Genomic DNA, 12,071 nt, shown 5'->3' with positions numbered 1-12,071 from the left:
TGGCCGTTGGTTGTCGGGGTCTGCGGGCGGGGTGCTTATCGGAATCTGGGAGTCCCCTCAAATAAGGGGGCCCCAAGATACCGGCCCCCCACCCTAAGTGAATGGATATGGGGTACATCGTACCCCTACCCATTCACCTGGAGGCAAAGTGATAGTTATTAAACACACAACACAAGGGTTTTTAAAATCATTTATTAGTCTGCTCCGGAGGCCCCCCCCTGTCTTCTTTAGCTCTAATACCAGGGAGGGCTTCTTCTTCCGCTCTCCGGGGGTCTTCTCCGCTCTCCGGGGGGGGTTTCTTCTTCCGCTCTCCGGGGGGGTCTTCTCCGCTCTCCGGGGGTCTTCTTCTATCTTCGCCGCTCTCCGCTGTTGACTCGGCGCACCCCGGTTCTTCTGCAGCTGTCCGGTGCCTTCTCCTTCAGTGCTGGCTGCCTGCTATCTTCGTGTGTTAGCTCAATTACTAGCAGGCAGCCAGCGCGGTCTTCTGTGACGTCATCTTCTTCTCTTCTCTTCTTCTCCCTTCTTCCGATGTTGACACGACGCCTCTTCTCACTGCAATGATGGAAGCGCGCCTTGCATCCCATTTATATAGGCCTCACCGTCCCATCATGCACACGAAGATAGCAGGCAGCCAGCGCTGAAGGAGAAGGCACCGGACAGCTGCAGAAGAACCGGGGTGCGCCGAGTCAACAGCGGAGAGTGGCGAAGATAGAAGAAGACCCCCGGAGAGCGGAGAAGACCCCCCCCGGAGAGCGGAAGAAGAAACCCCCCCCAGAGAGCGGAGAAGACCCCCGGAGAGCGGAAGAAGAAGCCCTCCCTGGTATTAGAGCTAAAGAAGACAGGGGGGGCCTCCGGAGCAGACTAATAAATGATTTTAAAAACCCTTGTGTTGTGTGTTTAATAACTATCACTTTGCCTCCAGGTGAATGGGTAGGGGTACGATGTACCCCATATCCATTCACTTAGGGTGGGGGGCCGGTATCTGGGGGCCCCCTTATTTGAGGGGACTCCCAGATTCCGATAAGCACCCCGCCCGCAGACCCCGACAACCAACGGCCAGGGTTGTCGGGAAGAGGTCCTGTCCTCATCAACATGGGGATAGGGTGATCTGGGGTGGGGGGGCCCGCAGTGCGCCCCCCTGCCCCAGAGCACCCAACCCCCCCATGTTGAGGGCATGCGGCCTGGTACGACTCAGGAGGGGGGGGGGGCGCTCGCTCGTCCCCACTCCCATTCCTGACCGGCCAGGTAGCGTGCTTTGGATAAGGGTCTGGTATGGATTGTAGGGGGACCCCCTACGTTGATTTTTCGGCGTAGGGGGGGTCTCCTTACAACCCATACCAGACCTAAGGGCCTGGTATGCTCCTGGGGGGGGGAACCCATGCCGGTTTTGATTTTACAAATTGCCGTGGAGTTCTCCCTCAGGAATGCATACCAAATGCCTTTGCTTGAATGGGCTTTTAGATGGTGTTACTAACTTTCCACTTTGTAAAACCAGCCCTAGTTTTACACTTGCAAACTAAAACTTACGGCGAAAAAACGAAGCTGAAAAGCTTTGTGGATCGCCCTAAGTGCTAATTTGCATACTAGAAGCGGCATTTCGACTCGAAATGCCCCCAGCGGCGGATGCGGTACTGCATCCTAAGATCCGGCAGTGTAATTCAATTACACATGCCGGATCTTCTGCCTAACTTTGGAAAACTGCTTCTGTGGATCAGTTCCAAAGTTAGGACAAGGGATACGATGGAGTAACAGCAGTTACTCCGTCGTATCTCTTTTGTGGATCTGGCCCCCTATGACTGAAGAGTTTATTTCCTATGCTGGGATCCCCATTAAGATATTTGTAGATCGCTATCATTATCTCCTCTCAAGCATATTTTCTCCAAAAAGGATCACTGGTGTCATGCTGTTGCTCTTCCAAGCAGTGTTGGTCCCCAAACTATGCAGGCAGAATCAAATAGGAGGTGAATAATCCACAGACCCCTAGTGGCCCATAGCAACCTCAATAGGAACCCTTGCCAAGAATGACTTCTCTAGCAGGAATACAACTGGGGAAGTCAATAATCAGGAAGGATCTGGAAGTTTTGGTAGATCATAAAATGAAAAAAAAATATCACGCAATGCCAAACTGCAGTACTTTCTTTTTTTAAATAAGCTATAGTCTCCAGAGAGACATAATATTGCCCCTGTACAAAGTAGACATGTGCACACTAAAATATTTTGTTTCAGAATTTCGTTTTCGTCCAAAAAATAAATTTATTTAGTTACTCACGAAATTAGTTTTTATTTATTTTGTTCCGTTAAAAAATGCATTGAAGGCTTATAGTGTCTGTCGAATGTTCTAAGAAGATTTGACGAAGCAGCTAAACTGTACGACGCCGCAATCGTACATTTCTGGTCAAATGTTCCGCCTACAAGCTATAGAAGAATTCTAATGTTGTATGACACTAGTAATAATTATATTTATGAATTATTACTACTAGTCAACCAACATGTACGATTGCGGCATCGTACTGTACAGTTTAGCTGCTTTCGAATCTTCTTAGAACTTTTGACAGACACCTTTAATGACAGATTCAATGTTTGTATGTTTTTCGCTCGAATCTTCGTCGTTCGTTTTCGAATGGTCTACCCCAACACTGTCTCTATAATGTCGAATCTTTTCTCTCTATGTCAAATCTTTTCCCTCTATGTAGAATAATCTTGGACTAATAGAGTTAAGGTTAGTCACATTCGACCGCAGGTTCGATAGACACAGATTGCTATTGTCAGCATCATGTCGAATTGCCTATCTATATCGAACTGTTGTCACAATGAAAATGAAAATAAAGCATTTTTTATGTCGGATCTTTCGGATTTCGGATTCTGCGCGTTGGTTTTCGTTTGTAAAACTATAACGAAAATACCCCAAATTCGGCCGAAAATGCATTCGGACGAAAACAAGTGCACATGTCTATTACAAAGCATTATTTTGACATTATCTGGAATATGCAGTTCCGTTTTGGGTACCCATTCACAAAAAGGTTTTTGGGTTACTCAAGAGTGCAAAAGGGCAACTAAACTGATGAGAGATGAGGCATCAGCTATGAGGAAAGATTAGCTAAACTTGGGAGTACCCTTGGGAAGAGGCCATTGTGGAATAGTTCACTTAATAGTTATTGCAAAGGACTAAGGCCCCGTACACACGGTCGGACCAAACCGATGAGACTGGCCCGTTTTCATCGGTTCACCTCTGAAGTGGCCGTACGGCCTGATATGTGTACACACCATCAGTCCAAAATCCGATTGGGTCAGAACGCGGTGATGTCAAACACACGACGTGCTGAATAAAACGAAGTTCAATGCTTCCAAGCATGCGTCGACTTCATTCTGAGCATGCGCGGGTTTTGAACCGATGCTTTTCTGTACTAACCATCGGTTTGGTCCGATGGGGCAGCGGTCCATCGGTTCGGTTTTGAAGCATGTTTAGAAATTTTAGACCGAAGGAAACCAGACCGATAGCCTATACACACGGTCAGTTTGGTCCGATAAAAATGAACTTCGGTTCATTCTCATCAGACCAAACCGACCGTGTGTACGGGGCTTTAGGGGCACTGTGAGTTTGGAAGAAAAAAGGTCTCTTCACGGTAAGTGCTGTGAAAATTTCGAGTAAGCTAGCTAAGGAACTAGTTTTAGCCAACTCAGTTTTTTTGTTTTTTTTTTAATTGGACCATGTTTTCAAAGGACATCAACTGTGGGTATAGGGTTCTTTTAATGGAGGTTTTCTATTGTTGGTCGGAAAAAAGAATGGGAAACTGTTTTTGTAGTTGCTATCTTTGTTGAGTCTTAGTTAAAGTGTCATGGTAAAGTGCCTGGTACTTATTCAGGGGTGGTACTTTATAATGAATTGTTAATGCCTATGTGGTTAATTTAAAGTACAACCTTTAAAGCTGTGGATTACAATTTGATAATAGTTTATTCTTTATATTACTATGTTGTTAAATTCTCCTTGATGAAGTGTCAATGTGTCCCTTAATATAATGAAGTGCTCTAAAAGGCAGCTCGGCATTCCATATGTACAGCAGCTTTTCACATAAAGGAACTGTAAAGAAGACACGCTTACAGCAGGGATAAATGTCTGTATATTTGTTTTCCATTTTATTTCTACTGTGCGGCCTTTATTGTTTTTCAGAAAAGAATGTGTAATACTGCAGAGGAGACAAAGTATGTTGTAAAGACTCTTGGAAATATAGCAGAAATGTGATGTTTACAAAAGACAGAGAACATTAACAATATACTTCCATTAGCACATTACTGGTCATCAATTACGATGAAACATTGTTTCAACTCATTCCAACATAATAAGCATTTACAGGAAGCTGCTTTTTCTTTTCTATTGAACCTAAAGCAAAATACTGCGCTCATATAAACCATGTGCACACCTAAATAAAAAATAAGAGCTTACTTTTTCTGTATCATGCAATGAAGCAAAACAATAATCTTTATAATAATCCCTATAATAATATAATAAGTTTTATAGTAGTGAATTAAAAATTGTGTGAAATTATGTAAAATAATACTTTTCAGGTTTGCCGATTCCCGACAGACTCACGCAGATATACTGCGGCATAATAGCTCCCCTGGGCGAAATCTCGTACATATACGGCTTCACCAAGGAGAGCCATCAGAGGGCGCCAGCGTGCCCACTGCACAGTGGGGAACCCGATGCACGTGGCCGGCGGGTGCGATAGCTGCCGGCCACGCACGATCTTGTGCACGAGCGGCGGCACGGGGGTGTTGTGTGTGTAAACACACAAATCCCCATGCTGTCAGAGGAGACATGACAGAGCATGTGTTTCTACAAAGCAGAAACCATGAATTGTCATCTCTCCTAGTTAGCCCCAGTTAGAACACACAATAGGGAACACAGTTAACCCCTTGATCGCCCCCTAGTGTTAACCCCTTCCCGGCCAGTGACATTTACATAGTTATCAGTGCATATTTATAGCACCGATCGCTCTATAAATGTCAATGGCCCCAAAAATTTGTCAAAAGTGTCCGACCTGTCCACCGCAACGTCACACTAGTAAAAAAAAAATATATATATGTACAATTAAAACACCATTTAATGCCATACATCTTTTCCATAGTTTGTAGATGCTATAACTTCCAGCAAACCAATCAATATACGCGTATTGCGATTTTTTTTTACCAGAAATATGTAGAAGAATAAATATCGGCCTAAACTGAGGAAAAAAATCGCTGTTTTTAAAGATAAATGGATATTTACTATAGCAAAAAGTAAAAGATATTGGGGGTTATTTACTAAAAGGCAAATCCACTTTGCACTACAAGTGCAAACTACAAGTGCAAAGTCCACTTGAAATTGCACTGAAAGTGCACTTGGAAGTGCAGTCGCTGTAGATTCGAGGGGGACATGCAAGGAAAATAAAAAACAGCATTTTAGCTTGCACATAATTGGATAATATAACCAGCAGAGCTTCCCCTCATTTCAGATCTACCCCTCAGATTTACAGCGACTGCACTACCAAGTGCACTTTCAGTGCAATTTCAAGTGCACTTTGTAGTGCAAAGTGGATTTGCCTTTTGTAAATAACCCCCATTGTGTTTTTTTCTAAATTAATGCAATTTTTTTGTTTATACCGCAAAAAATAAAAACCACAGATGTAATTAAATACCACCAAAAGAAAGCTCTATTTGTGGGAAAAAAAAGACACCAATTTTGTTTGGGAGCCACGTCGCACGACCGCACAATTGTCAGTTAAAGCGACGCAGTGCCGAATTGCAAAAAGGGGCCAGGTCCTTTACCTGCATAATGGCCCGAGTCTTAAGTGGTTAAGAATTTTTCATATATATATTTTATTTTTTTGAACAATTCTAAAAGTGTTTTTCAACTCTGACAAGGTAATTATAAAACTATCCAATTTTATATTGCCAATTTTTACATTCAAATATAATAATCCAGATTGCTGTATAGCAACTATCATATGGGAATTCAACAATTCTGTGTTTGCCACAGATAAGACAGTTCTGCTAAAGATACCTAAACTGCATAGAAGGTCTGCAGTGTATATTCTGTGGTGTTGTGATTTTGGCAATGACCAGGGTCATCTCTCATCATTTTTGGTAAGCCAGGCATTCAGAGCTTTTGGTTTACAGCATAGATACAGCCAAATATTATAGAGGAACTTATTTCAAACTGCATACATTTATATCCAGATTGTTCACCATTGTCAGTGCAGTGTAAGAAAACAATAGTTTCCATGAAGTAGGGTTTGGGGTCAAAGGACAATGTATAACCAGACAGGTTAGGGTAAGGTGGGCTTAAAGTATTTGCAAACACAATCATTAAAATCTCATACAAGCTTTAACATGTCAAAATAACATCAACAGTAATTTTCAACGTTTTTATTAAAATAATCTTCGGTGAGCCTCCCATGAAAGTACTTTTGCAGGCATTTCCTGTTATATAGTGACAACGCTCTGTCTCTGTATCCTAACTGTGCTCCTGCGCTGTCACCCTGAGAGATCAGCAACACTGAGAGATGTAACAAAGGATGACAAAAGGTGAAAACAATATTTTATTTAAAAAAAACATATATATATATTAGGGCTGTGCGTTAAACGCGATATTAACGGCGTTAACGCAAACCCATGTTAACGCCGTCAATATTTTTGTCGCGCGATTAACGCAGGAGCCCTCGGGTGGACATGCAGAGTGTGCAGCGGCGCGGCTTACCTTTTCGCTGGATTCACAGACAAGTTACTCACCTTGTCCCTGGATCCAGCGATGCCACCCCGCTGTGTGATCGAGCGGGTCCTCCTTGCTTGGCGGGTCCTCCTTGCTTGGCGGGTCCTCCTCGCTTGGCGGGTCCTCCTCGCTCGATTCACAGTGCCTGTGTGCCGCCGAGCTCCGTTCCCTGCGACGTTACGACGCATGGGAGCGGAGAACGGCGCCAAATTTAAAAAAGTAAACAAACACAATACACACAGTATACTGTAATCTTATAGATTACAGTACTGTATGTAAAAAATACACACCCCCCTTGTCCCTAGTGGTCTGCCCAGTGTCCTGCATGTCATTTTATATAATAAAAACTATTCCTTCTGCCTGAAAAACTGTAGATTGTCCAAAAGTGTCCCTTTATGTCAAAAATGGTTTTAGATCAGCTAGAAAACAGCGATAATAAATTATAATCACTTGCAGAATTGTGCGATATTTGTGGGGAAATTCGTCATAAATTAGAGCGATTAATCGTGAGTTAACTATGACATTAATGCGATTAATCGCGATTAAAAATTTTAATCGTTTGGCAGCACTAATATATATATATATATATATATATATATATATATATATATATATATATATATATAATATAATATATACTGTATATATGTATCTATATTATCAAAAGTATTGGGACATTTGCCTTTACATGCACATGAAGTATAATAACATCCCAGTCTTAGTCTGTAGGGTTCACTATTGAGTTGGCCCACCCATTGCAGCTGTAACAGCTTCAACTCTTCTGGGAAGACTGTCCACAAGGTTTAGGAGTGTGTCTATGGGAATGTTTGACCATTCTTCCAGGAGTGCATTTGTGAGGTCAGGCGCTGATGTGGACAAGAAGGCTTGGCTCGCAGTCTCTGCTCTAATTCATCCCAAAGGTGTTTTTCCGGGTTGAGGTCAGGACTCTGTGTAGGCCAGTCAAGTTCCTCCAGCCCATACTCGTTCATCCATGTCATTATAGACCTTGCTTTGCGCACTGGTGTGCAGTCATGTTGGAACAGGAAGGGACTATCCCCAAACTGTTCCCACAAAGTTGGGAGCATGAAATTGTCCAAAATGTCTTGGTATGCTGACACCTTAAGAGTTCCCTTCACTGGAACTATGAGGCCAAGCCCAAACCATGAAAAACAACCCCACACCATAATCCCCCCCTCTGCCAAATTATTTGGACCAGTGCACAAAGCAAGTTCCATAATGACATGGATGAGCAAGTTTGGGGCGGAGGAATTTGTCTGGCCTGCACAGAGTCCCGACCCCCACCTGATAGAACACCTTTGGGATGATTTAGAGCCTCTCGTTCAACATTAGGACCTGACCTCACAAATGCGCTTCTGGAAGAATGGTCAAACACACGTCTAAACCTTGTACAGGTGGTCCTTGGGGATAGAATAAGATATAAGTAGTCGATATGTAGAGGTGTTTAGTCCCTAGACAGAGGAAACCCTTCCACAAAGAGAGCAAATATATAAATAAAAAAAGAGAGTTAAATCTATAAAGTTTTAAGAGGTGGGGTGGGTGGGGGGAGGGTTAGGAGGAGGGACCAGGGGGGGTTGAGGGATGGGGGAGGGTCTTAGGATACATGGTTTAGAAAGATGGTGTATTGTAATTTTGCTTACGTAGTTTAATATTTTTGTATCCATGTACTTTTAATAAAAAAAAAATAAACCTTGTACACAGCCCTTCCAGAAGACTTGAAACTGTTATAGCTGCAACGGTGGGCTAACTCTATAATGAACCCTATATTATAAATAACACATGGACAGATAGATAGATAGACAGATAGATAGATAGATAGATAGATAGATAGATAGATAGATAGATAGATAGATAGATAGATAGATAGATAGATAGATAGATAGACAGACAGATAGACAGACAGATAGCCAGACAGACAGACAGACAGACAGACAGACAGACAGACAGACAGACAGACAGACAGACAGACAGATAGATAGATAGATAGATAGATAGATAGATAGATAGATAGATAGATAGATATGGAGCCAGAAAAAAACAGAAAAGTATGGAACAATTTTACGGAAACTGTAATTAATTTCTACCAAAGAGTAATAACAGAATTGTATATTTTTAATACAATGATGATGATAGTTTTGTACATTTATTTGATTTACACACAAAAGGAAAAAAACTTTTTTGGCCCATTTGATACTTAGTGTAATTATTTATTTGATTTATTTTCATCTGTAAGTGAGCTGAGGACAAATACCCTTAGATTTACATCAATAATTACGCATAATCAACAAGTTATGGCCTTTGCAAAACTATCTAAATAAATACAATTGATACAGTTTAATTATTCAGGAAGCTGCAGGGAATTGAAGCTGCAAGCTCAAACATTCATACAAACATTAAGTAAAAATATAACTCACAGCTGCTTTGTCTTTAATTCAAGAAAATAAACAAATGTTGAGTACCCACATTATTTGATCAGAGTCAAACATGAAATTATTTGGTAATCTGGAAGATTACACACTAATTGATAGGCTCCTCAATTAATCAATTTATGTAACAATAACAACATATTCCACAGAATAATTACATATCACATACTGTAGGAAAAGGGTAAAGTGAATCTCTTGCCAATGGGTGTGCTTCTGTATAATTATTGTGGTTAAATTGTTTAAAATGTATATGTTATAAACCTTTATATTAAGAATATTGATAGAAAGGGATGCTCTTTGTGCCACCCACTTAACATTAAGTAGATCTCCTGCCAAAACAGCCCCCTTTTCTCCCAAAACAGCCCTTGGCCATTGAGGCATGGACTCCAGTACATATGAAGGTACAGTATGCTGTCATATCTGGCACCAAGCCATCAGCAGCAGATCCTTTAAGTCCTGTAAGTAGTGAGGTAAGGCCTCCATGGATCTGGCTTGTTTTCCCAGAACATCCCACTGATGTACGATTAGATTAAGATCTGGAGAATTTGGAGGCCAAGTCAGCACCTCAAACTCTTAAACACTTTTTGCAGTGTGGCAGGGTGCATTGTCCTGCTGAAAGAGACCACTGCCATCAGGTAATACCATTTCCATGAAGGAGTGTACTTGGTCACCAGCAATGTTTAGGTAGGTGGTATGTGTCAAGTAACATCCACATGAATGTCAGGACCCAAGGTTTCCCAGCAGAACATTGCACAAAGCATCGTGCTGCCTTTGACGGCTTGCCTTTTTTCCATCCTGGTGCCATCTCTTCCCCAGGTAGGTGATACACACGCACCCAGCGATCCACAAGATATTAAAGAAAATGTGATTCCTCATATCAGGCCACCTTTTTTTCATTGCTCCGTGGTCCATTTCTGATGCTCACATGCCCATTGTGGGTGCTTATGGCTGTGGACACGGGTCAGCATTGGCACCCTGACCAGTCTGCGGCTATGCAGTCCCATACACAACAAACTGCGATGTTCATTTCAACACATCGACTTCATGGGCTACAATGTTATTCACTTAACCTCTCAGTGGTCAAAAAGATTTTGATAAGGGCTTGTTAGAACCATAACCCCCCTTCTCTTGATGCTCATGCCACTGCTATAATATCCTGAGGGTCTGTGCGGTCCCCTTGATCATCTTGTTCCCTTCTCTCCTTGTTTCCTTTTCTTCTTCTTGTCTTGCCTTTTACTATCTGACCTTTCCTTTCTCCCCAAATCTATGTTTGGTTTATAGTCATCTCATTGATGTTGCTAATTACTACCTTAAATTACTATACGGATCTTAGGTCCTCACTATACAGAGTTACGAGCTTGTTCCAACTACACAATTGTATTGGAGCATTTTTTCCTATGTACTAATAGTTCCTAAAGGCTCAAGTCTTTGCTCTTGACATATTATACCTGCTTTGTCCCGCAATACTGCTCTTATATCAGTTGTTTCTTTCTCTGTATTGCCTTACCATGTGACGCTGTGTAAGCTAAGTCCTTTTATATTCCTCTTTTGTGATAGTTATTTACTGTTTTTACTGGCTGTGACCAATAAAAAATTTCAACACAAAAAAAAATACAACATAAAATAAGTTACACAGATTAAAAAATAATAGAAAAACGGGAGCCGCATGGGTGGAGCCTGACTGAGCAGACATGCCAGCTTAGAGCTCTGCTCATGAAGGGATGTTTCTGCCTTAACCACTTGCTTACTGGGCACATATACCCCCCTCCTGCCCAGGTGAAATTTCAGCTTTCGGCACTGTGTCCCTTTTACTAACAATTGCGCGGTCGTGCGAAGTGGCTCCCAAACAAAATTGACGTCTTTTTTTCCCCACAAGTAGAGCTTTCTTTTGGTGGTATTTAATCGCTTGTGCGGTTTTTATTTTTTGCGCTATAAACAAAAAAGTGCGACAATTTTGAAAAAAATACAATATTTTTTACTTGTTGCTATAATAAATATCCCAATTTAAAAAAAAAACACATATTTTTTTCTCAGTTTAGGCCGATACGTATTCTTCTACATATTTTTGGTAAAAAAAAAAATCGCAATAAGCGACTGGTTTGCGCAAAAGTTATAGCGCCTACAAAATAGGGGACAGAATTATTATTTTTTATTATTATTTTTTTTACTAGAAATGGCGGTGATCTGCGATTTTTATTGGGACTGCGACGCTATGGCGGACACATCGGACACTTTTGCCACATAACTGTAGGTGGAGGGGGGTGACTGGGGGAGGTGACCAATCTATGTTCCTAGGTACAAGGGACACAGATCGGTCTCCTCTCCAGAGACAGGACGCTGTCTCTGTGTAAAACGGCAATGAGAGATGATCTCATATGTTTACATATGAGATCATCTCTCATTGGCCGCACAGATCGCATCGCAAACGGCCACTCTGATTGGCCGTTCGCGGCGAACTGTAATTGGCTGTGTCCAAGGGACACGGCCAACACAGAGTTTCCCCGCCGTGCACTCTGGAGCGCGCGCGGGGATCGCCCTAAGGGGCGGACGTCAATTGACGTCCAGTTGGATTTTCAGGTCCGCGCTGTAGCCGTCATTCGGCTATAGCGCGGGTCTGAAGAAGTTAATATACCATGTCCCGGCTCAGCTTCACCCAGTAAATATTATTACTCGGTCTGCTAATAACCTCTGCCACTTAATGTAATGGTTCTTGAGAGTTCTCACCTGAAAATGAAGCCAAAAAACAACAAAGCAGCGCTTCCTCTGGCTTCAGTCAGAATGGCACTAGCTTCATCCCCTCCCCCTAGTACCTCACACTGAAATCCTCTCAGCACTCTAAAGTATCTGTGGCAACACAGGGTAAATATGACAGATTCATC

This window comes from Rana temporaria, chromosome 5 (assembly GCF_905171775.1).
Source record: "Rana temporaria chromosome 5, aRanTem1.1, whole genome shotgun sequence".
Classification (NCBI taxonomy): Eukaryota; Metazoa; Chordata; class Amphibia; order Anura; family Ranidae; genus Rana; species Rana temporaria.
This window is presented reverse-complemented; position numbering follows the sequence as displayed.